Genomic DNA, 27,102 nt, shown 5'->3' with positions numbered 1-27,102 from the left:
GATATAATGGAGCTGACACCGGAGTTCAATCTAATCATATTTTGATGTGCATTCGGATCCGATAACCATTAGGGAAACCGTGAGATATCAGATCTTGTTTGATTTTGCGCTGACTCCTACCGAGAGATATGGAAGCTCTCTTAGTGCCTCAAAAGTATAACACTTTATTTTGAAAATGTTTTGTGATTTTAAAAGTTTCCCCACTCTGGGGAGTGATACTCCATGGGGATTTTTATCGCAAGATAATTTTGAGATAGGTCCAATTACTAGTCATCTCCATTGGAGATGCCTATGGGACGTCAAGTATGCTGGTTTTTATTGAAAATATGTGAGGGGTTAATGCGCATGTTGGTCATGATAGGGATTGACTTAATTAGGGATTATGGCTTTTGAAGATTTGTATTTTATTTCTTGGATTTTGGTTGTCGCAATCGGGACTGAGATCTGTTGAGGATGGTTTTTTTATGCAAGTCCAATTAGTGGTTGTAATCAAGATTCCGATTAGAGATGGTTGATTGGTTTCATCGTCTCACAGGGTAATCAGATGATTGTTTTTGGGCTGATCCGGAAGGTTGTTTGTGATTAGCTCTGACCACAGATCTGTCTGTGGATGATGGTCAGGATTTCGATTTGCGACCAATTGAGTCTGTCGTTCGGATCCGTCGTCCCATGCATTTTGTGGTTCTCTGGGGAGATGTTTTTGTGTTTTTGAAATATGATCCAGTCCATTGGATCGCGAGTTGATGGTTGCGATTGATACTAGTTTTTAATAGAAGATTCCAGTCCATCGGATTGCGAGTTGATGATCGTGATTGATGCTGATATTTTAGGTATTTTGAAAAGGATCCAGTCCATTGGATCACGAATCGACAATCCAATCAATGCTGATTTTTATTGGAACAATCCAATCCATTGGATCACGAGTTGACGGTTGTAATCGATACTGATATTTTGAGTTTTTTGAAATGGATCTAATCCATTAGATCGCGAATGGACAATCGTGATTGATGCTGGTTTTTATTAAAAGAATTCCGTCCATCGGATCACGAGTTGAGGATCACGATCGATGCTAGTATTTTGACTTTTTCAAAAGGATCCAGTCCATTGGATTGCGAATCAACAATCGCGATGATACTAGTTTTTAATGAAAGAATCTAGTTCATTGGATCGCAAGTTAACGGTCGCGATTGATGCTGGTATTTTGAGTTTTTTGAAATGGATCTAGTTCATCGAATCACAAATCGACGATCACGATTGATGCTAGATTTTATTGGGAATGGATTTTTGTGAAATTTGAAATGCATGGGATTTTCTCTTTTCATCCACATCACCCTTCCAATTTCTCATTAGTTATTTGAATTTGGATCAAAATTTGAAAATTTCACATCATTTACTCTCTTTTCTTTCTTTTCATCACCTCACAATGGATAATCCATGCAAGATTCCTTACAAGGTCTTCTAAAGGTCCCTCTCCTCCCAAGGGAGAGGGGTAGGCCAAGTCTCATCAACAAGGGGGACTGGAACAATCTGGTTGTCATCGGTCCTTCCTTTGCCCGTTGGTTTCTTCCATGTGCTGGGTAATAGAGTGTAGCCTCTTCCTCTATATATTTCGGCTAGCGGTGGCTTGTTCCAGAATGTGGCATTTCCAAATCCTCTTCTTTCTTTCTTCCATTTTTCCTTTTCAAGTTCTCTTTCTCTCCTTCTCTTCTCCCCATCCCTTGGCTTTCAAGTAGGGGCTTTGTTTGGGGTTTTGGAAAGCAAGGTGATGCCCTCTTTGTGTGAGGAGGCAAGGGTAAAAGGTAGGGTTCATTTATGATTTACCTTCCCTCTGTTGTTCCCCTCTCTCTCCATGTGTTCTCATGCCTTCCATCTTTCTTTTTATAAGTGCTCTTTAGAAGTTTGAGTGTAGTGTTAAGTGGTAGAGAACGGTAGCATTTTGAGACTTAGGTGGTCTAATGTCGGTTCCCATAGACGGCGTCAAACTGTTAATGCTAGTTTTTAGATGAACCCTTCTTGAACCTTTGTGTACTTGCATAGGAAATAGAGGTGGCATCAGGTCGAGTCGGACCGGATTGGGTCCAACTTGACTCGGTTCGAAACTTTTAATGCCCTGACCCAAACTCGATACAATCCGGGACCGAGTCTAGGTCTTCTGACTCGATCCGATCCATTGTACTGCTGGCCTAACCCGAATCGAGTCCGACTTGGTCAAGGAAACTGAGTCGGATCGTGTTGGGTACGGTTCGGATCGAATAGTCTATTTCAATGGTAGACGTTCAACCCCCCACTACTTTTTGCAGTGTGGTCCACTTGATCTTTAGATCTTTCTTATTTTACTGCTCAAGCCTTAAGACTAGCCCGCCAAATGGATGGATGGTTTGGATATAACACATACCTCATGATGGGATGCACATAACTTGCTAACATCAATACATCAACCGGCCTAGTGCGTTGGTACACCTGCCAGGCTGCCGCTTCAATCACGTACAATGTTGAGAGGGTTACAGGTAACCCTCCCATTAAAACATTCATGATCATTTTTTAGGCCCACTGAGGTGTGGTTCACAAATCCAGACCATCCATTATGTGTGTCCCACTTAGATGAGGGGTCAGACCAAGTTTCAGATGCATTCAAATTTTAGTTGGGCCCCACCAAGTTCTTTTATATGTTTTAGGATTGTCTTCACATGATTTTAGATGGTATGGCGCACCTGAGTTCCATATACGACTGATTTTTGGGATATCCCATAATTTAAAGGGGACCCATCAAATGCACGGTGTTGATGTTCAACATGCATCACGGTGGGGCCCACACAACTCGATCGCATAGAACCATTCCCTTTTGTCCATGTCAGAGCTCGGTGCTCGATGCACCTCAAGCCACGAGCTGAGAGGAGGGATTGGCTACTCCCCTGCCACTGGCCAATGGCTGATGGTTAGTGCTATGCGGACCCACCATGATGTATTTTTTTCATCCATGTCATCTATCTAATTTTCTAGATCATTTTATGACATTAAACAAAAAATGAGGTATATCCCAATCTCAAGTGGACAACATTACAGGAAATAGTGTTGAATGAATATTGTGTGGATCAGATCGGGTCGGATCGGATCAGTCCGGATTGACATTGATCCAAACTCATTCCGATGAACGGTCGGATCTGACTGTGCCAATTCGATCTGACCCCATCCTGGCCTTCGATTCGGATCAGATCGGTTTGGATCCATCAGATCGGGTCGGATTATGCCTAGCTCTAATAGGAAACGACAAAGGAGACCCTGGCTAGTGAAGGGGACCCTCCGATGCCAAAGTCAGGAATCCAGGTCTTTGAATAAAGATAGCGTAGAGTGATGGGTCTAGGGTGCTTGTTATGTACCTTTCACCATTAGGGGGTCTCTATTTATAATAGAGGGATGACCATACTGTTGGAGGATTTTTCGTAGTTTCACTAGATACAAATGGAGTTGGAATACCTAAGGGATCGGGATCCCCATGACCCTGGGGATTCCAATCTTATGCCCTCAAGATCTTTGGAGGAGATCTCGAGCCTTTCTGTTAGATAAGATCAGTCATTGGTTGGGGATCAATCAACTTAGCCGACCTATAGTATAGGTCGGATGAACGGAGGCTCCTTAGAGATGAGTTTGCCAAGCTACTTGAAGGTCGGAGATCTCGATGATAGTCGACACCAGTGGTTTTGAATTTCGTCGGAGATTGGGCCGAGATATGGTTGTGCCGACCTATAGCCGATCTATGGTCACGCCGACCTATGGCCGCGTGTCCTACCTTATGATCGGCCTGTTGGCTTGCCAGTGGTTATCTTTCAAGCAGTCTGAGAAAGGTCGATACGGTTCTTAGTTATCTAATCTAAGAGGACCTTGCGTTCCTTGTGGAGCTTCAGCTTTTCCAATCTAAGAGGACCTTGCGATCCTTGTCGAGCTTGAGCTACTGGTCCGGGCTGATTATTGGATCGACCCTATGTGATGACCAGCTCCATTTTTCACCCAACAATAAGTCCCACTACTTTCGAGTGAGACGCATGGACTCGGAAAGTAGGTTGGGAATTATTAGGTTGAACCATTCCACTATAAATGCTAAGTATGGCAGCCAGCGTGGGAGTCGAGGCGTGTCAGTAAACATGGACAATGCAATTGCAGTGGCGATTGTGGCTCGAGGTCATGTGGTCTGCCAGGTTGTTGTTTCGGTGCTAATTTATTTGTCCCTTTTTTTCACCCTAGGGTTCCAGCCTTAGCCTGTGTCGGCTTAGACCCGCATAGATTCCCCTTTCATTGAATGTTTGGACTATCATATGGGATGTGGAATTTGTATAATTGTTTCTGAATTGGTATGATCTATGCCTGAATTCTTGCACATCATACTTGAATTTCATGTTCTGCATCAAATTTAGTATCAAAGCTTAGGGTTCTTATGGGGGAATACATTACATATTTAGGGTTAGTTTGTTTGAGTCCATCATGCATTCAGTTCATCATATGTAGCTTTTAGGAGTCCATAGTCCCTAATATTAGTTGCTGAAATTTCTGTTAGCAAGAAGTTAACAATTTATATTGCTGTAACTTTCTGTTATTCCTTTATTTTGACAACTATATTGCTAGATTTTAGTAGCACTGCGTAGTTTCCCTCATATAGAGTCTCATAGGATCATTTAGTCCCATATAGTCGTCATAGAAAGTTCTTAGGTGGAGTTACAAGTTGTACGCCCACACGTACGGGTCATGGTTTTGGCTAGCACCCTACATTAAACATGGAACAACTGTTAGAGTCACTAAACAAGCTGTCCCAGCAGATCGAGTCTTCGGGTAAGTGCTTGGAACAAGACATAGATCAACGCATTGACCAAATAGATGCCTCCCTCAGGACAAACCCCACCATTAGGGAAGATGGCCAATCTTAGGCAGGTGCCCAGGAAGATAAACCAATGAATGGAGGTGGCCAAGGAATCAGTCATGGGCGTGCACCCGTACCCCTACCCCATGATGGACATCAAGATCATTATTTTGAGGGGTACAATATGTGCGGCCTCGTGGCTAGAGAGAGTGCACCAGAGGCTAGTGTAGAGTTACCTACTGAGGTCATTCCGGTAGTGGATGAGTTTCATGATGTCTTTCCTGATGATCTACCGGATGAGTCTCCCCCTAGGAGGGATATAGAGCACACCAGAACATGAGACACTGTAATACCTATAACTGAGTTTGCGTTTAATAGTTCTGTCAATAGGTACATAGGTCTCAGTCCTTATGAAGTCATTACTGGTTATAAACCTGAGAAACCTATTGATCTTGTCCCTATGTCACTGTCCTATAGGCCGTCAGAGCCTGCAGAGTCTTTTGTGCATCACATTTATTCATGGTATCAAGAAATCAGGCAGAAGATCACTACTAGTAATGAACATTACGAATTTTCTATAGACTAGCATAAATGTTTCAAAGAATTCAATGTAAGGGACTCTGTGATGGTCCGCATCAGGCTCGAGAGGTATCCTCCGGGGGCCGTTCGTAAGTTACACGCGCGTAGTGCTGGACCCGTGAAAATTATAAAACGAAACGGTCTTAATGCGTATGTGGCAAATCTTCCACCCTCCATGGGAATTAGCTCCACATTCAATGTGGAGGATCTAGTTACATTTCAAGGGGCATTGATGCATTGTTCAGCCTTTTGCCTAACCGTCATGATTCATCAGACCTTTTTATTGATCCATGGCCCCCTCCCGACCCATTTTTCCAACTTCTACCTACCATACCTATCCGTCCCGACCCATCTTCCCAACTACTACGTCCCATACCTATCCCTCCCAACCCATTTTTCCAACCTCTACCTCCCATACCTACCCGTCCTGACCCATTTTTCCAGCCTCTACCTCCCATACCTACCTGTCCTGACCCATCTTCCCAGCCAGTATGTCCCATACCTACCCTTCCCGACCCATTTTCTCGGCCTCTACCTCACATACCTACCCTTCCCACTCCTAGAGAGGAAATAGAGGATATTCTGGACCATCAGATAATATCCACGTCGAACGGCAGGTTTCAGAAGTACCTGGTTAAATGGAAGTCACGCCCAGCTTCAGACAGCACGTGGCTCACTGACGAGGAGCTTTAGAGACTTGATCTTGACATCCTGGATCGGTTCAAGAGTTTTATTTCGCCAATGGCGAAATCTTTGTAGCCAGGGAGAATTGATGGGGACATCATGTGCACGCGTGCACGCACACCCCCTACGCATGTACGTACGCAGAAGGAAGGCCCCACCATCGATCTGGCTCGATGACGACGTCCAGGGAGGGCCTCCTAGCTAGAAGACGAAGTTTTGGTTCAAAAGGATGGGCCCGATAGTCAAGAAAAGCCCATCATGGGAACTTATGATCATGGCCCACTCGTCGAATTGATTTCATATTTTAGGTTTTGCTTATTGTTATTATTTAGAACATTGTGAACACTTTAGATTTATTTTTTTGGTTTTTATTTTAGTTTACTTCATCGCCAAGTAATAGGTTGCGCACATGGTGCGATTTTTTGGGGTATAGGGTTTTCCCTATAAATAGGCACCCCTTGTAGTTCTTTTCATTCATTCAAGCTTAATAAAAAAGTCCTGCTTTATTTTTCTACTTTCTTCGTGAGTTGTGGAAGTATTCAAAAGTGGGTGCGAAGCCCTCCCTTTTCGAAGGGCTAACTACGTGGTGTGAAGCCACATCTATCTCCATCCTTCCCTATCCTCTCCCATCCATATACCTCATCTTTTATCATCATTATTGCTTTAAAATTCCCAGCCTTTGCAGCTATTCATCCCCCTACAACCAGCTTCCATAATCTAGACTTGTAGGAGGGCTGAAACTTTGGCGGAACACTACGCCTCGACCTTATGTCGGATCATCGTCAAACTTGGAGGGATTGAAGGTCCCCCCCGACCGACTAAGGCCAAGGTGTCACTTTGGGGAGGTGAGCTTCCATCACACATGTGGTCAGCCCACACGCACACGTACGTCAGCTCCGGGTCACCATTTGCACGCATGAGCTTTCTCCGGGTCAGGTTTTCCTCTCTTCATTCCTATTTTCTAAACCCTAGCCTTAGTTTGCATTAGCCCTAATTTATTTACTCCTTTTTTTTCACCCCAGGGTTCCTTGAATTGAAATTAGGGAATCCCTTGGATTATGGACTGATTCTTATGCATGTGTGGTTGATTTCTATTTCCCTTTGACATCATTTGCCTTATAATTTTTATTGGTCCAGCCCTAGCCTGTGTCGTCCTGGACCCGCATAGATTCCCCTTTCATTGAATGTTTGGACTATCATGTGGGATGTAGAATTTGTGTAATTGTTTCTGAATTGGTATGATTTAAGCCTGAATTCTTGCACATTATACTTAAATTTCATGTCTTGCATCAAGTATCCTCTTCATCAATTTCTATCTCTAACCCAATCTCTATTCGATGCCATCAAGTGGTCTTCGATGCATCGAAGTAAGTTTCGATGCCATCGATAAAATATGAATTTCTTGCTGGACATATCTGACTTCCCTTAGATGACATCAAGGGAATTTTCAATGCCATCGAAGACTCCCGAGGTTTGCTCGATGGGATTGAGCACCACTCGAAATCTGCTGTTTTGGACGTATGTTTTTATAGCAGCTTCGAACATCTTCCAACCTTACTTATTATGTTCCAATTAGGTTCCTAAGGCTAAGGAATGATTAATAAAGTTTACCTATTAAGCCAAGATTATCTATAGGTTCAAGGGTTATGGTCACCAAGGCACATCATTTACCTGTTCTTCGCTCCTTGATGCTCTTGTACTATTGTGTTTTCGGTCTTCAGCTTTCAAAGGCTCAACCGACTACATGACACAATGACTCACGTGATTAACAAACAAGATACAAAAATTAGTGCATTAACATATATAGGCCACCATAGTGTAGATGGATTTAAAAGGAAAGTTAATGGTAGAGATTGGCCACGGACCAGGCCCAAGCCCTATTGGATGTACAAGCATTGGCCATGGACCAGGTCCAAGCCCTATTGGATGTACAAGCGTATAGTGTGGCATTTATTATTTAATTTTATTATTATTATAGGCTAAGCAATGTAACCAATTTGGGGAGCTAAAACACGATATTTGGTAGCCCGCTCAAATCAACCACATGCGTGAAGACAAGTCAATTTACATCTCCTATCCGACGGTGGAAGTATTATGCCGACAACATGGTCCCGTTCAATTTGCGAGTGGATATGCCCTAGATAACATACATAACTTACCTCATCCCATGTTCTCTCACCTCAAATATTAGGACGGTCACGAAAGAAGGTAACTGCGGCTTTTTCTAAAATAGAGTTGTACAACTTTATCAAGAAACAAGATTGTGTGATCCAAAACAGGGTTGTGCAGCTTTTTTTCGAAATTGAGTTGCACAGTTTTTTTTTTCAAAAATAGGATTACGTGATTTCCACCTAAAAAAGATTGCATGGCTTTTTCCAAAAATAAGACCGCGCTGAGAGAGGTTATATAGGCCCCACACATGGGGCCGCGTCAAGTGATGGCCCAACTAGGGATTGATTGCATTACCATTCTTTCTCATCCATTTCAAATTTCTCCCACGCAATCCCGTGGTGGGTAATATAACTAGCCTCGTCCACTCTAGCAATATTGACCGACATCCTATCATAGAGCAAGAATCAGGAACATGGGACCAATCATGATACCAATGTCTCTACATACAGGTGTTTGTATGCTAAGCGACCATTTCACTAGCGCACAAACTCCAAAGCTCTCCAAGCATCCCCTAGACCTGTATGACCATACCGAATGGAGACAATCCCTGATCTAAAATCACTTTGTTAGCATATACACACTTCTCTTATCAAGTTCAAATCACGAATCGTAGTAGTGCATGCTCAACCACATTAATTATGATGGTTCGTATTATACATTCAAGTAGTGATCCTTGATCTCATTTTCCTACATGCAAAGGTGAGTAGCTGAGAGCATAAGGGTCACTTACGAGACTAACCTACTAGCATAATATATTGATCATATCAAATCAGGCAATGATAAGAAAATTGGTCTCTGAGCGGATTCCAACTCAACACATTGAACACTGGTAGGTAACAAATTGGTCTTGAAGCCGAGTCCAACTCAATACACCGAGCACAACACGTTATTGCTCACGTCATACACTCAATGCTAGATCACATGTAATCAAGATTCAAGAATATGATAACTTAATTGTGAGAAAAAGTTTGTGTGGGGTCCATTCTGACATGTCTGCTGCATTTGAACTGAGCATCAGTTTGCTGTTTTCTATTATACCACAAGCTCGTAAGTTAGCGAGATCAAAACTCAAGTAGGCCACACCCAAGGTAAAAATGTAAAATCATGCCCAGCTAAAACCTTTGAAATTATGTGGTGTCTTTCATTTGATGTTGTGATATTCAATCACATAATTGCTTATGCCATGAGTTATGCATTTTGGGACTACATGTCATGGTAGCGTATGTGGTTATTGTGTTGTTGGGGTTTATGTGGTCACACGGAAAAATATCCGACCACGTAAGTCATAGTTCTATAGCTATGTAATTGCGTAAACATTGTGCGATGGTATAATCTCCCAACTGTTGGATTTCTAACTGTTAGAGCTTATTTTTTGCTTCATTTTCTTTTAATTTTTAATTTTTTTTTACTTATAGATAGGCACTCACACCCGTTGTATTTTCACAATTTTATTACTCTCTCTTTCTCTTACTCTAATAGTCTCATCTCTCGTTCTTTCTAGTCTCAACTTTCTTACTCTTCTACTCTCATTTTCTCTTAACATGATATCAATAAATTTTTTTTTTTTATATATATATATATATACATGTTTAGCATATGCAATTATTTGAGTAATTGTTAGTTGACTTATCATAGCTTAAGATTCTAATAAAACTTTAAAACACAATTCCTTATATTTATAGTCTTTTTGTGTGTGTGTGTGTGTGTGTGTGTGTGTGTGTGTGTGTGTATTCTTGATTTTTTTAAATTTTTTTTATTTAAAAGAATTATTTGGAAGGGTTGTGTTATTGACAATTATGGTTATATATAATAATTGAAGGAAATAAAATCTTTTCGCTTATGCCATTTGACAACATTGGGTTCACCACAGCTTTGGATGGGCCTAGTCATAAGGGGTGTTTCTTCATCCTTGGATCGTGCACATGATTACTTATGTCATTTGGCAACATTAGGCTCACCTTAGTTTCAGATGGGCATAATCACAAGGGGGTGTTTCTTCATCCTCATGGGGAGTCCTTTATAAATGTGCTAGATGGAATATACTTGCCTAAAGTAGTTCACAATTGGAATAGTTTTGTAGTGGGTGTTTGTCCTTTTCCCCTATTTGTGGCCCACAAGTCAAGTTTATTGAATGATTCAACCTTCAATTAGTTGGGATTTGTTTGTTGAATTTCCCATTGTTTCCTATTTCTCATTGGACCGGAATCATCTAAAACACTGAATTTTGGTGGGGCCACCATTTCATATATTGAAATCTGATTCGTCAATCAGGTGGTAAACCTTATTCTCATCGTACATAAAAAATATTAGAATGATAAGAAAATCATATGGGACACATTAATGGGAAGAATATCAAACTTCCCTTAAAATCTCCAAAATCACACTGTGGCCTGCCTGAATTTCTGATCAGTCTGATTCATGCATCTTCCCTTCATCCAGGTGAGTCACTAAAGTGTTCAAAACTGTTCTAAATTAAACTACCTGTTATAATTATCCACTTAGTCTCTTACATGCAAGTTATGTTGATCCTCTTACATTTCATTATATCTACCCCTTACCTTGGGGCCGACCTCCATATATGTATTCTATATCCACGCCGTCCGTCCATTTTTCAGATCATTTTAGGGTACAGGAAAACAGTGGGTCCATACCATAGGAAAACAGTGGTGATCATTAATAGGGTACAGGAGTTTTGATCATCTAGGTTAACGTGACCTTATCAACAGGTTGGATGGCAAATAAACATTATGGAAATATTAAAGTGGGCCCCAGTAATTTTTTAATGGTGGAGCGTTCAATCACCACTGTTTCCTACAGTACGGTCCACTTTGGACTTGGATTTTCTTCATTTTTAGCCTCCATGCCCTAAAATGATCTAAAATGATCTGGCAAAACGGACGGACAGGGCCGCACCTAATCCACTCTCGCCTCCTAGCTAAAATAACATATCTCTGGTCCACAAGTCAAGTGATCGAATCACCAGGTGGGCAACACAATAGAGTTGAATGTGGCCTGGGGGACCCCCCAAATTTGGATAAACCTTCACCCATATGTACACCCGTCTACACTGCGTTCAGGTTTTTTAATCTACTCCGTTCATTTTCAGGACCTTCCTATTGCTATGATTTTTAAACAGTAGCATAATAAGAGTAGACTGGACCTGATGGACGGTTTCAGATAAAAGATGTGAATGCAGTTGCGGCTGTCAACTGGCAGGGTTAGGGTCTGCCCAAGCCCGGTGGCCAAGCCCACATTGTTCAACGTAAGATGATTATATCTAGTTATATTGTAACTCTACATTATCCAGTCCCTACTCATATAACTACGTGCAGTAATGGTTGAATAACCATGATAGACTCATTGATCAGACATGTTGGCTAGTAATGGTTAAATGACCATGATAGACTCATTATCACACATGTTGGCTAGTGTATCATGTTGATTGTATGTGATGACTAACCTAATTCATGAAATTTGCTCACTAACCTAATTCATGAAGTTTGTGTGATATAATAGCTATATAACCATATGAGTAATTCATTTACTACTTATTTCAATTTTTTAATTCAAATTTAGATGATTTACTTTTTTTAATATTATAATATTAATATAAATGCATTTAGATATTGTTAATCAAGTTGTTCTCTTTAAGCAAACTAAGATGTTGGAGTGAACTAAAAAATAGTACGTGCAGAAACCAACTATTTATGTTATACTTTTATAAATATGAATAATTAATTTCTCTTCAAATTTCTTATGTGAAAACTCATAATAAATTTTAATTTTACGAAGAATTCCTATGACTGGTGATTCTTGAGGGAGAGAATTATCGAAATGATCTTGATTAGTGTTTTAAATTTCTTTTTTAAAAAATATAGTCAATAATTCTATGGCTAATGTGCTCTGTCTCTCTCTTTCTTGGAACAGTTGATCTCTCTTGGAGGAGGTGGAGGCAATGATCTTGTCTCTCTTTTTCTTGGAATGGTTCTCTCTTGGAGGAAGCAGAGCTATGTGATTTTAAAAGTTGCCACACTCTCGAGAGTGATACTCCATGAGGATTTTTATTGTAAGATGAATTTGGGATAGGTTCAATTCCTTGTCACCGCCACACGGGGCAGGAGCTATGTGAAAATCTGGGACATTAGGCGGATCGAAGAACCTGTCCAAACCTTCGATCAGGCCAACCACAATCCAATCTGCAAGGTGTTCTCCCCACATTGGCCCGACGAAATTGCAGCTGGCACGGATCAATCTGACGTTATTTTGTGGGATTACGGTCCAGGCGTAGGTAACCACTGATCACCACATACCAACATCATCATGGACCAGTGCATGGATTGGACTTTAGTCTCGAACCTTCAGGACTGATCGCAAGTACTGGACCCGACGGGATAGTTCAAGCGTGGATGCATGCACCGCCATGATAAAGTTCAGCTGATCCTTCCCATTGAATTTGTTACGCATTCATTTTGAAGACAAGAAATTCTTGCATACCTTGTACATGTAATTCCTTAATTTTGAATACATTATTGTTCATGATTTTCATCAATTGAGTTGTTTTCGAATTTATTTCTAATATATTTTTTTAGTTCCCAAGATCTTGGTCTAGGGTTGGAAAACATTCCTAGGGTAGGCTTCTTTCATATGACACTATAAAGGCATTCCTCTATGTCAACCACAATCATCACTAGTTTAGAGGACATCAGATTGCCTAATGTACGTCTACAAGGAGACCCTTGATGGTTAATTGTCCTACATCATTGACCTAATTGTGATTACATAGAATTCCAATTTGAAGGGGAAGTAAGTCCCTTAATATGAGTGCCAAGACAAATTCATCATTTCTAATATATTAGACAAATTATTGCTATCTAAACTAACAAGGCTCTCAAATGCACCTTTGGGGATCGTTTAGATGCTTGTAAGTTTTATTAGTTGTAAAGGGTCTATGGGTAACTCACTTGCAGATGATGTTTGGACAGGACTTTCACCTATAAGTGGGTTACAAGTAAGTCACGGCTTTTAAGTGCATTTGAAATCCAGATAAGAAAAGAAGAAGAAGAAGTGATTTCACTAATCTATAAGCAACTTATACCTGAAACTCACTTTTAGGCGTAACTTGTTACATGCATCTAAATGACCCCCCTTAGTCTATGTATGAATGTTCCATTTGAATGGATCACACACATAAAAATAAATGGATCACAAGCCTTAAAAACATAATTGCAACAGGAAAACGGATTCCGTGAGGAAAAAATGAGTTGAAAATGGCCTTTGTCTCTCCCCCAAATTCGAATCTTCCCACACTACCCTTCCTCTCTCTCTAACAATGCCAAACCATTCCATCAATCTCTCTCTCTCTACACATCACTTCCTTGCCCCAATACTCTTCCAATATTCTTGAGCTTCTTCCTTCTTCAACAAGGTGGAGCTTTTTTTCTTTGATTTTAGGTAGTTTTATGATTTGGATTTGCTGATCTAAATTTGATATTTGTGTTCATTGAGTGGTTCTAATGTTGTGTCTAATATTTCTTACTAAGAATAGGTTGGCTAAGTCTAAAAAATAGACAGGTTAACATTGACCAATGGACAACATTTGATGTGCATGTCGGGCATGCTCAATGCTCAGTCCCTGCCTGATTTATGGTCAAAGGCATATAAACTGTGGGGCCTGCCAGGTCGTCAAGTGGGCCGCATTTGAAAATTGATGGGGAATATATATTTTCTATCCTACTATTGTTGACTTTCTTTAATGTTTACTAGGCCTATTTCTGCAGACTATTGTTTGGTTGGTCCGCTGTGGAGGCAAAATTCGGAATGTCCAATGGCTAGGGTCTTTCATATTTCGGCAGTAGGGCAACCATCATGAAACCCTCCACAAATGGTTCAGATCACCAAATGATAGTCCCTGGCCCACTTGATCAAATTCAAACAGAAAATGTGATAATATAATTTTGGAGCTGTGCTTCATCCACGACATGCATTCCCATTGGATCTCTTTTCTGTATTTTGTTTGGACGGGATTGTATAATGGCTCTAAATTTGTATAAGAATAATGCAATATGTTACGTTCTTTTGGTAAGCTTTCTTTGATGAAAATGTATGGTTTAGCTACATGATTCTATGCAGGGTTCACCAAATCCAGACACACATGGAATATGACATTTAGATGACAATCTATTATATGTCCAAATTGTAGGCCCTACCCAGGCATATCTTAAATTCATGAACTTTGAATGTCAACATAAGAGGGATGTGATATCTTCTGAAAAAAAAAAAACTAATTAGAATGTGAAAACAAGATGAATTTGAAAAGGCACGACATGGTTACCAATTATATTACTGGCTCATTCCAAGGCCATTGTTCAAACTTCAAAGAGCAGGCTTTGCATGCATGTGCATGGATAGGTTTTGATACATTCTTTTAACGCCTATATAAGAGGATTTTGTTCCATGTTGGTAGTTGCACTGTCTCAGGTTTCCAGTCAACACTGAGTTCTCAATAGGGAACTACATAGCAGATGTACCTTGTCATCATCACAATGAGCACATGGGCATTGATCAAGACAGTCCGTGATGCATTGGCAGGCCTTATTTGTATGGTTCACACAATGAAAACAAACCATATACAACCATGGACTCGCTAGCATCCTTGAACCATACAATCTTATCAATATTCTCAAATGGCTCACAATTCACCACCTGAAAAAAGAAAAAAAGAAAAAAGAAAAAAAAAAGCCTTATTTGTATGGTTCACACAATGAAAACAAACCATATACAACCATGGACTCGCTAGCATCCTTGAACCATACAATCTTATCAATATTCTCAAATGGCTCACAATTCACCACCTTAAAATTTATTTTTTTTTTAAAATGTAAAAAAATATGGAAATTTTACCTTTAATTAAACAAGAACAAGTTCTACAGTTACAAAAGACTAAATATCCAACTTCAAGCACCAAAAGATCTTTTGTTTGTATGGTAGTTCTTGTTGACTCCGCAATCAATTGAATACAATTGTAATAATCTGTCTAGCAATTGTATTAGTGATAGGGCTACTAATTGTTTTTATGTTAATTCCAAGCTCGATAACTACAATTTGAGAGCTACTTCCTCATTATGGATACTAAGAATATCACTGTAAATTGATCCTTCCCTCTTGATTGGACCAAATATGTGCAACTCAGATCAGATGCGCATTTGATCCTTCCCTCTTGATTGGACCAACTAAGAAAATACTCTCCTAGACTGACTTGGTCAAGATTTGGTGAGACTTTTTGAGCCAACTCATTGGCTCTCGGTCAACGCGATGCAACTCACAGGGACTCAGACCCAAGTCACTCGGTTTAACAACACCTGGGTAAACAACTGGTCAACTGCATTGTTGATGAAAAGAGAGACTAGTGTATTTGACAGCCATAAATCTTTTTTAAACAAACATCTACACCTAGGAATTTGGGAAACAAACAACCCAAAGGGTGGTGAAGTGACATACTCGTGTATGAACTACACATCGTTCCATAAAATCCAAATGACCTTGGGTGGTGTGAGTAACTCTGCAATAAAAATGCCAAAGTTATTATTTGGAGACTTATTATCATTTCAATTAATTGTAATTCAGGAGTACGATGGAGATACACAGGGCATGAAGCACTGACAATTCAAGAGCTCATAATAATCTAAGGCTAACGTTACTCCGATTGCTTTCATGGTTGAGGTTATTTCGTGGATAATCAGTTTAAATCCAAGGTAATTGACTTTAAGAATTTTTGTTTAAATAGAGTAAAATTAAGTCACTATTGCTGGGATCTAATAGAAAAAGAAAAACTATGAAAAATAATTATCTTTTGATTTTTTTTAAGGATTTTGATGTCATAATTATGTTTATAAGTAGCTTTTCATCAATATTTCACAGTGAGCTGTGCTGCTTAAAAGTTTGGCTGCCAAGGAACCATCTGCTCTTGCCTTGGATACTTATTACAAGCAGTATTATCTCTGTTTGGCTGTTGCTGCTGCTAATATCAAATGGTAATCCAATTCTGCATGCATTTGAGTTCTACCTATTTTGACTTGGTATTTTGAATGAGAAATTCCTCAGAGAGCTAGAGTGCTGCTTGAAACTTTACTGTAAACTCGATAGCTTGATACTTATATGAATCACATTACAACAAACTTAAATGAAATCTTTTGTGCAGGATGATAGTGTTAAATGGAGAGCATTGCAAGTTATTTCAAGTTCACTTAGTATTCACTTATTAGGTTGTATGTTTTCTTGGTCATGGGAGAGGAAGATGCCCATGAATTTTTGAGGCCAGCTGTTTAAACTATTTCTGGAGGTTATGTACATCCATCTGGACATATATTTTATCATTTCAAATGCATGTAATGATATCCTGTTAATGGGTGATTTTGGCAGGTATGCTATTGATACAATGCAATCTGTGTGCCTTAAGGAAGCTGGTGCAAATGCAATGGACCCTTTAGCAAGGGAAACTACTCTTATACAACTGCAGTTCCAACCAGCTTCTTTCTAGCTCCTCCTCAGATGGAAACCCTTTACTCCAGTTCTGTAATGCCACTGAAATCTGATGGCTCCCTTGTATCATGGAAGCTCTTACAAGATCGCAGCAAGGTGAAGGTATGCTTCTCTTCTTCCATCTCTTCCTTTCAGTTTCTTTTAAACAGCTTCTAAAAATAAAGTCATGTCTATCTCTTTGTTGATGGAAGGAGTGATGCCAGCTTCCTCTCCCAAGCTTCAAGATTTCCTGGGTGGTGCAACCATGGGAGCCCACCAGTACGGATCCATTGACAGGGAAGCTATGTCTCTAAGCTTGGACAGCATGTATTACCAGCACAACCCACAAGCTGAAAACAGCAGGCAACAACATTCTCTAGGCCTTCTCCAGCCCTTCAGGCAGCTGATTCAAGCCCAACAGCAGCAGCACCACCACCACCAATACTTCCAGCACAGGATTAACAGCTCATGACATGTACCAGACTGCCTTGGAAGTGGCGCCGAAGGAAGAGATTTTCATCCTACTCATACAGACACAACGTCCACATCACTGCAGTGGATCATGGCGAACCTGGTGAAGCATCAGGATGTGCAGGCCAAGCTGGTGGAAGAGATCGATCGGGTTGTGGGGGATGGACGAGAAGACATTGAAGAGGAGGATTTGTAGCGGATGTCATGTCTGAAGGCAGTGATCATTCTAGAAAAGAGCAAGGAATTGTTGGATTATAGAAGCCTAGAAATGAAATGTTGTATTGAAATTGGAAATTGGAATTGAAATTGAAATGTGTACTAGTAAAGAAGGAAAAGATTATTATGTGTGTGAATCATTCTATCGTCCTTTTCTTCTATTTGTGTAATTGTCTGGCATATAATACAAGTAGATTACATACCCCACTCTCTCTCATACAATGAACAAAGGGCTTTAAAATTGTTCTTAAAATTCCGTCCTAAAATCTGACCGTTGGCAACATTAATAAGCATTCAAAACTGTTTCTTAAATTGTGCCCAAAATGTGACCGTTGGCACCAGAACGGTTTAAAACCGTTCCTAAAATTCCGTTTCTAAAAATTGAAACGGTACCCAAAACGGTTCTCAACTGTTCCTGATTTTCTGCGATACGATTTTGGTGTAATGTGCTCGTCAAAATGTATACCAAGATTCATCACTTTTAGTTTGAATTAATAAGTGAATAATGAAATCAGGAAAGTCAAGTTAGTGGAACAAAACACATAATTTAAGAAGGGTTTGCTGCTAATGTTTGGGTGTGTTTGGATGCATTATCAATTTGAATTGTAATTAATAATCGAACAAAGTGGAAAATAATGAATTGTCATTGATATTGAGGGATTGACTCTTGGTCATCATGAACACTCTGGAATGTGATTGCAATTTGTTCATTCCTCTTCTTTAAACTGTTTGTTTTGAATTTTGCATACAAATGCAGCCCAACTACTTCATCTATTCCTAAACGTATGAAAGTGAATCATCATTTGTCTAGACATCCATTTTCAGATACAAGTGTGGTGTGCTGATGTAGAGCGGGTCACGGACAGTTACATGACCAAGATGGATCAGAAAAGGCCCGGTCGACGACAGAAGTAATCTGGACCGTCGGACCTTAAATTAGGCGTATCTCGCAATCCGGAATGAGTTATCGGACGTAAAATATATGATTTTGGGGTAAAACAAGCTACTTTAGCCAAACAACCCCACTATGCTAGGTTGCACAAGCCAGATTTGCGAATTACCGCCAGATTGACGGTCGTTTCCCTATTTTAATTCCTTTTTTTACTATAAATAGTAGGTTTTAGTTTGATTATAACTCTTCATCTGTTGGGCTTTAGGAGTTGTGCCCAACGCGAAAAGAGCTTAGAAAAATTAGGAGAACAGCTTAGTGAGGCCAAATAGGATACTTGCTATTTTTGACCGAAAACCTTGCGCACTAGTAGAAATCACGATCGTCTATAAATAGTAGGTTTACTATTTATAGTAAGTCGCAAATTCTAGGAGTTTCAGTTGTGGTTTGATTCTGATTTCTCTCCCATTGCTTGGTATCCCTATTTAAAGGGTTGTGAAGTTGTTTTTATTCATTCATCAATCAATTTTGAATTTATTAAAATTTATTTCTATTTTCTTGCTTTCTTTCCTCGTGAATTCGAGAAGTATCTGTGAGGAGTCCAATGGATTATCCTCTTGAGGAAGACGTGCTCGACCTCACGTCCTTCCCTGCCTCATGAGCTATGTAGGGAATATCTCATATACCAGTTAAGGCACTTGTCTCAATAGAGTTCTTCCATCTACCTATCCACTCCCATCAATTGGGAAGCTTTACATTGCTCAGCTGTAGGATGGAACCATTATTAGGACAGGGCATGCTCATGGCATACCTGACCTAATGATGGACCGAATCTGTCATACATGTGATGAAAGGTGGCCCAGATGGGTGGGCCTGCAAGATTTGAAGGTCTACACGATCTTGGGATCTTTGCAAAACTGAAGATGGATGATGAATGTCCAGTGGCCCACCTAATCACATGGGAGTAGAGAGGTTTGATCACTATTCTGATTCTATTTTTAAGATGATGATAGATTACGATCAATGGCTTGGATCATATAAGGGATGGGCCAGATGGACAATAGATATATAAAATTCCTTCCTCTTTTCTCTCAAGGAAATGTTTCGAGTACATGGGATAGTACGAGGGATTGAAGAGTTTGGACAAGAGAAGGATACGTTCATCTCATCCAATATCCCTAACTCATCCAAATGTAATTAAAATCAAATTTAGACATCAGATTCATATTTGATTTTCTTAATTTCAAAAGATAATTTCCAAAATAAAGTAGAAAGAGGATTACGTAAAGGAAACTCAAGTGGGGCCCACCCATTAGTAGTTGCCCACAAGTGGGCCCCACAAAACCATATCCAACATGTGATACCTTTGCACATGTGCTTTGAATCACCTAAATACATTCGTTTCGACTGTTAAAATCATTGGCTCCATTGTGTATAAGCCATGGCATGAAATTCAAAATGATTAGACAGTTCTCCTTACCGTTTCATTTTAGCTATTTAACTTGGACAAGCTGACTATTTTCTCTCAACCACACATTTCAAAAGTTGAACTTCCAATAGACTATTTGGAATCTATGAATCCTTTAATTCAATGGTGCGCTGAACGAAAATTCAAGCAAGTTGATGAAATCATGGAGAGAAACTTAAACGGTTCTATGATTATGACAGAGCAGATTATATGATGCGTGACTCCACATATTTCCAATTCGCATAGAAGAAGCAAATGTTTTAGTAATACAGACCATTGTTCCGGTGAGTCCCACCATCAATGAAGCATGCCCCAACAATATCCCATATTGGAAAATCCCAACAACCAATATTAGTATCTTTTACAGTTGAATGTGGGAGGTTGTATTTCTCTTCTTAATTTTCAATTTGTTAATATTCCCCTATCGAGAAGATTTTTAGGGGATAATCTATCCTTGGTGGGATTAAACTTATAAGCTATACTATGAAACTTTGGGAGAGAGTGGTTGAGCAAGGTTAAGGCATGAGATGAATATGTCAAAATTATAAATGAATGCATTCAAGGGAACTTACGAGCAACAACAATAGGTAATAAGATGAGGGAAAGTAGAATTGGATGGTTTTTGGTTATGTGCAAAGGAGACCAAGAACTGTGCTGGTACAAGTTGAAGGTAGGCATAAAAGGACATGGATGTGGTTAGTAACTAGTAATAGAATACCAATGACCCATGGTCCGTCTAACTAAAGGTATGAGCCTTGATAGAGTGGAATAGTGGAACAAGATTCATGTAGCCGACCCCAATGAAATGGGATAACACTCAGGTGTTTTTGATGACGACGATGATGAATCAATCCTTGCACAACACGACAAAGATGTCCTTGATTACTCTGCCATGAGGTATACTGTGCAAAGGTGTTGGCCATACATCAAATAAATCCTTTGTGGATTACATTAGTGTTAGAATATTTTTCTCGTCTTCTGTAATCCGTCCTATTTTATTTCGGATTCTGGTTTCCTATTATCCAAATCCTTTTTTTTTTCTCTGTCGGTGAATAATTTGTTCAGTTAAGCAATAGTGGTTGGCATCAATGTTGTCAAAATCATTATCATATCGCAAATCGTAATACGGTTTGAATCATATTGAATTGCAAATTGTATTGTAAATCGTAAGATTTTTTATGCTTTTCTTAAAATACGAAAATATAAATAATTCAGAAAAAAAAAGAGAACTTAGTAATCATCCTTTTGCCATCAATATGCACCAAGTAATCAGTGTTAAAGGATTCTTCTCTTTCATTTTTATTTTATTTAATTTATTTCTTTGCTTTCAAGAAAAAATTTCCTCAAAAACATACAAGGATCCTTTGATAATTTATGTTCTTATTACCTTTCTTGAACGTAGAATCACATTGGAAAAGCAGCATTTGATTTTGTAAACCGATAAAAAAAAGACATTTTGATTTCTAACCATTATTCCATAATACATATAAGTCAACATGATCCTAACCGTCTGTAAGAAGATTCCAGATAAGTCATACGTCAATTTGGTGTTTGACCAAATAAGAAGTAAGAAATCATTAAAAACAAGGTTTCTGATTTAACATTGAAGAGAACATATATAATTTAATCTCTTATAAAGAACAAAATAAAATAATTTAACTTTTTGATTCTTTTTTTGTTTTTTTTAGTAAGGTTTTTTCTAAATGATTCTTAAAGCCCCAACTAATTTTAAAACATAAAATGAAAGCCAAGTGAGGCTTAAAATAGAAGAAAACAAGTATAATTCGAATCATAAATCGGGATTCGAATTGTAAATTATAGTATTCAAATAAAAAATTTGTAGGATTCATATAAAAAGGGATTCAAATGTGTGATTCAAATCGTTTTGCTTAAGATTCGACTCAAATCCTAAATCATAGGATTTTGACAACACTAGTTGGCATGAAGGATGGCTAAAAACATTGCTAGATTTCACCCCATTCTAGAATCAATCTGTAAACTTCACCATCAACTGGGACAGGCTCATTTAGTATGCTTCATATCTGTAGTGAGCCTGGCTGGTGGTGCTTGAACAATGGCTCGCATGTACTGGATATTCCCACATTTGAGGTCCAAAATGTTTATCATTCAGAGCCCTTAATGTTGATTCCCCGGACCAAAATTCAGGCCACTCTTCTCATTAGATGGGTTGCATATATACAAAAGAAAATAAAAGTAATATGACCGACTGCCCACATTCAATATGCATGTCTGTCCTCGAAGATGAATGAACTGGCCGAATATTTTGAACCAGACATCTAGACTTCTGGGTGAGCATCTCAGACCTCAAGCATGTGCTACACATTGCCACAAGCTTTCGTTAGTGCAGTGGCATGTTTTGTGACTGTCCAACTGATTTAGCAAACCTAGGCTCTGTTTTGAATAAGGTGGTAGGTGAAATTATGATGGATTTAAATGGTGCCATCTTAAAACTTTGAAATTTACTTTTGCTTGGAAAGTTGGGAAACTGCATTCTGCCTTGGGTGGGATGACAAAATCCTATCAAACCAGCTAAAAAAGGCAAGTGAGCTCAGAGGAATTCTTAATGGTATGTTTGAATACACTATTAATTTGAATTGCAATAGTTAGTGTTAGGAATGACCCATTTGTAATTATTTTCCTCAGTATTCGTATTATTGGGAAATTCGTTCGATCTGCTATGGGACTGTTGCTTCATCACAATTACATTACTTTCAAGATGGAATTTCAAATTTGAGGTCTGCTTATGAATACTAGGAAACACTACCACAATATGTTTTTTCCCTCTGCGTTAAATATTTGCAATTCGTTTCACTTAAGTTACAAATCCAAACACAGCCTGGAATTCATCATGGAATCTGTTTTCAAACTAAGAAGTGGACAACGCAATTAGCCGATGCCAATAACTAGAACAGAATGACAAAATCTGAGAAGGGTTTGGCTATTCATGACTTTTTCCAAGTGTTTCTCGGCGCATGAGCATAAAAAACTAAATCAGGTGGTTGCTGTCATCTGTAAAATATTGTAAGTTGTGTTGTATTTAGATGTGCTATCTAATAGATTTTACATAACTAGTTGAATAAAGTGGGAACGATCAAATTATAACTAAATTAGCATTCCTGAAGGACTATGCTCTAATAGCAATTATCTTCCTTCCCTTCCAAACTCGAATGGGAAGTTATTGTAACTGCAATTTGAAGGCTGCTTCCTCACGCATACTAGGAAATGTTACTACAAATTGGACATTTATCTTTATTGAACTGGATTCTTATAATTCAATTCAGTTGTACATCCAAACTCACCCTTAAATATTGATATGGGGCCAAAAATGACATCTTATAGCTCTTGCAACTTCGGTTACTTAAAATACTAGACCAACATCTTACATACACTGTTCTTTTTATGAATAACAAGATCCTTTTTGACGATGAAGGAAACCAAATTATAACGAGTTACAGAAACTGCGAAGTAACACGATGTAAGAGGAAGACTTCCCAGTAAATGGAGGGCCTAATGTTATTAATTTTTTAAGAAACTGAACTAGGAATGTCATTTGTGTTTGTGTGAACAAGGAACGAACGAGACATCCATCCTGTTGGAGTCATCCCCTGGAAAATCAAAGTGAGCCTTAATCCACTACCCATGTTGATGTGACAGGGATGATCTCAGCCGTAGATCATTGAATTGAACTGCAATAACTATGTTCAATAATAAGGAAACAACAGGTTTTAATTACATCATTCCTCAGTATTCATATTGATGGACTAGGCTTCAAAATGCCATTACATCACTATTGATTTGGACAGGAATGGAAGCGAAATGAATTTTGAGGGATGACCTAGAATTTTGGTTACCATTTGGATCTTTCCTCTTTATTATTATTATTACTACTACTTTGAAAGGTAACAGTGCCAGGGATTGAACCCTGGATCATTCACACACACTACACTGTCTCTTTATTTAATTAAATCTTCAGAAACTAATGAAACTAATCTTGTTTTGCAATGAACTGACCCCTAATCTTGGTTTCTCACTATGATTTTCATGGTAACTTGGTTGGAACCTTTGTTTGAGTGTGGAGGAAAGTTGTTAGGTTTAGGTTGTTAAACGCAATTGAATGATAAGTTCCGAGGTTTTGTTTCTTCAGAAGACTGAATTGTATTTTGTTTGGCCATCAGATGACCCCTAAAATAGTGACGATTGAGGTTGACATAGAGTAAAACTTCTTATAGCTCTGTAGCAACACATAAAAGCATCCTACCCTACATGTGTGATATCTAGGCTGTTCATCAGGTGGTCCCCATGGATTAGACGGTTAAAAAAAAAAAATTAAAAAAAAAAAAAAAAACTCCAGCTCTCCACATTCCCCCTATGCAAGTATGGCCCTCCTGAGTGAACCTTCCTAATTTTGGGACCCAGGAAAAGTCGCTCTGGAACTTGATTTTGGATTTTGACAAAATGAAAATGCACTTTTAGAGTGCATTAGTGTATATTCTGTTTCATTCCATTCCATAGAATGCCGATGGTGATTCATATAGATGCATCATGGGGGCATGTATTGATTTTCCAATCCAATGTATATTCACGAACTAAGACGGATGGACACATCTCACTTGTATATGGCTGCATCTAGGCCCAGCCAGGCTGGGTCAAAGATGGGATGTCCAGGTCTTGTCCATGACCTAAGGGCCTGAGTCCAGGCCAGCCAAGACCAAGGACTAAGAAATCAAGCTCATTTCCATTTAATTGAATCAATTATTGCAATTCAATTCAACCATGCATCAAAATGTGGCCAGATAGACAGTCAAGCTCATGATTTGGACCACTTAGATCGATGTCTGTGCATGGGTATGGAAAGCATTGAACCACTTGGCTCAAATTCTAATTCCTAGGCATGTCTTCCATCCCCAGAAAATGCCCCTTCTCCTTCCCTCCCTTCCCTTCAAAAGATGAGCTGCTAAAGCTTGTTGCTTTCATCGCCATGGCCTCCATTTAATTGGCTGCAATTACACACTCAACATCATCAATTGACTTCCGAAACCATTCTGCAACAGCAACGAGATGAGAGAATTCTCTCATGATCCGTTGATTTTCAGTAAATGTACAATCTAAAAATAAATAAATCAAGAAATAGAAATCTCTCGTGTTATTGATTACATGAGTTTATTTCGGATGTTTTGTACTAGTTCACTACCCAAAATGGAAAATGGGTGGATGGAAATTAATCAGAGTGGACCTTTATTTGGTAATGGTCAGAGGCTTTGCACTCTATAGGTTTATGCTGCAATAATCCAGACCATCTTTCTGTTGCATCTCACTGTGGATGGACAATGCCCCAAAAATTCTTCTTGATTGGAAGATCCTAGCCACTAATCTCGTAGCCTTTTTCTCTTTCGATTGGATGTGAACCACTTCTGTATTTCTATTCTTAACCGTCTATTTGTAGGCAACAAATCAAAAGGTTATGATTGTCTTCTTAGGGGAGATTTTTTGTCCTAGTCCACCCACGGTGGGACATAGCATACCTTTGATCTGTGGTACTGAACATGGGTCGCATTTGATTCTACTCTCCTCTCTCTCTCTCTCTCTCTCTCTCTCTCTCTCTCTCTCCTCTCTCTTTCTACATATTTTACGTTCTATGTTTGTTCTCTATTCAGTTTCATGGCATCTGAAGTTCCATGATATGCTTGTCATTGCTTGCATTTTGTATAAGCCATCTTATTTGTTCTTCTAAAATCAGAGAATGACTTATTTTGTTTTAAAACATGGATCTCTATTCCAAAATACATGATGGGCAAGCAGTAACCTGCAAGAGTTTTCTTTGCTGCCATGCTAAGATACAAATGGTGCAGACTTTTCTAATTTCTTCCTATGGTATGTTCGTACAAGTTACCTTGAAGCTGGGTGGTTATACTTTCCATATGACTCTTAACCTATAGGTACGTTCAAACTGGAATGCCTCTTGTGAATGTTAGCACATGCTCCAACCCTGAAGTCTGCACTTACTCTTTGAAGTTCTGGTAGAGGTTTAAATAATTTCCTTGAGGACCGACTTAATTAGTGGCAAAAGAAATAAAAATTTGGAAATTATGATGATTATTTCCATTAATACTATTGAGAAATCGATTCCATTTTTAGGGGTATATTTGTTTTGCAAGTGGAATCCTCCGAGTCATTAGACAACAATCACCTTGAATATTCTGCTAGAGCATTTCAACGATGGAAAAAGGCTAACGATTACTTCTTGGAATCCACAGTAATGTTTGAAAATAAAAAATAAGAAGATGTCCTGACAAAGGAAAATAGTTTCTTTCCCTCTTTTTTCCCCCCTTTCTTTTCCTACTTTTCAAACAGGCTCTAAGCTAAAAACCCATGTTTGAATAATAATGCACACATCTCATGGATAAGCTACTAATGCATGTTTAGAGTTGGGCTTTAGTGTAAGCTATGACTGTGAAATCATTGATTGTTGTTTTGGTTTGCAATTTTCAAGTCATTACAAATGGGCCATTCAGTTGATTGTGGAGCCAACAAGTACTCTACAAACAGAAGATCTGTTTTGGTGTCTAAGTTGGATATTTAGTCTTCTTTAACTGTAGTATGTATTCGGTCAGATCTCGAACATGCAAGCCGTGTCTAAGGTGATTTAATCTTCATTTTTGCTTTTCACCACTCGTTCGGTCAGATCTCGAACATGCAAGCCGAAGCCCGTGCGATGGTTGTTGGCCTCAATTTATGCAGGGACTTGGGGCTCAGATCGATTATCGTCGAAACCGACTCTCGTGTCCTCTTTGAAGCTGTCTCCAACCAATCAGCCTCCTGTGGTTGGAAGTTGTGGTACACCCTTGATGCGATCCATCAAATCAAACAGTCCCTTAACCTCACTTTTAGCCACACATTCAGGGAAGGTAATTCTGTGGCGGATGGCCTCGCCAATATTGCTAGCAGCGGCACCCCTAACAGAATCTTCTTCAACTCAGCTGACCTTCCAAGGCGTATCAAAGGATTTTTGCTTCTTGACAAGGCCGGTGTGGGTCAAATTCGGCTCAGCAAACACAAGACAGGGATAGGCTAGCTCCCCTTCCCTTTGCCTCTCCTAATTTTTTGGTTTCCCTTGTTTAGCTTGCTCATCTTCTATATGATAGGTGCGGCCCCGGTCTTTTGTTTGTAGGGGCCCACCCGAATGGCTGTACATCTCAAGTTCCATCAATACAATCTCTAATATAAAAAAAAAAAAAC

At 39.2% G+C, this 27,102-nt stretch overlaps 1 long non-coding RNA gene and 1 pseudogene across 1 annotated transcript; both read left to right on the top strand.

The window, feature by feature from the left end:
* The first annotated feature begins 15,848 nt into the window (after positions 1-15,848).
* Positions 15,849-16,796, top strand: LOC131244397 (uncharacterized). The gene is made up of 3 exons (XR_009170269.1): positions 15,849-16,035; positions 16,202-16,314; positions 16,703-16,796. It is a non-coding gene; the product is annotated as an uncharacterized LOC131244397 (long non-coding RNA).
* A 35-nt stretch (positions 16,797-16,831) lies between these two features.
* On the top strand, positions 16,832-17,633 carry LOC131244069 (AP2-like ethylene-responsive transcription factor ANT; annotated as a pseudogene).
* Positions 17,634-27,102: the final 9,469 nt, after the last annotated feature.

Source organism: Magnolia sinica, chromosome 4 (assembly GCF_029962835.1).
Source record: "Magnolia sinica isolate HGM2019 chromosome 4, MsV1, whole genome shotgun sequence".
NCBI lineage: Eukaryota > Viridiplantae > Streptophyta > Magnoliopsida > Magnoliales > Magnoliaceae > Magnolia > Magnolia sinica.
Note: the sequence above shows the minus strand (reverse complement) of the source record. Positions and strands in the feature narration are given on the sequence as shown.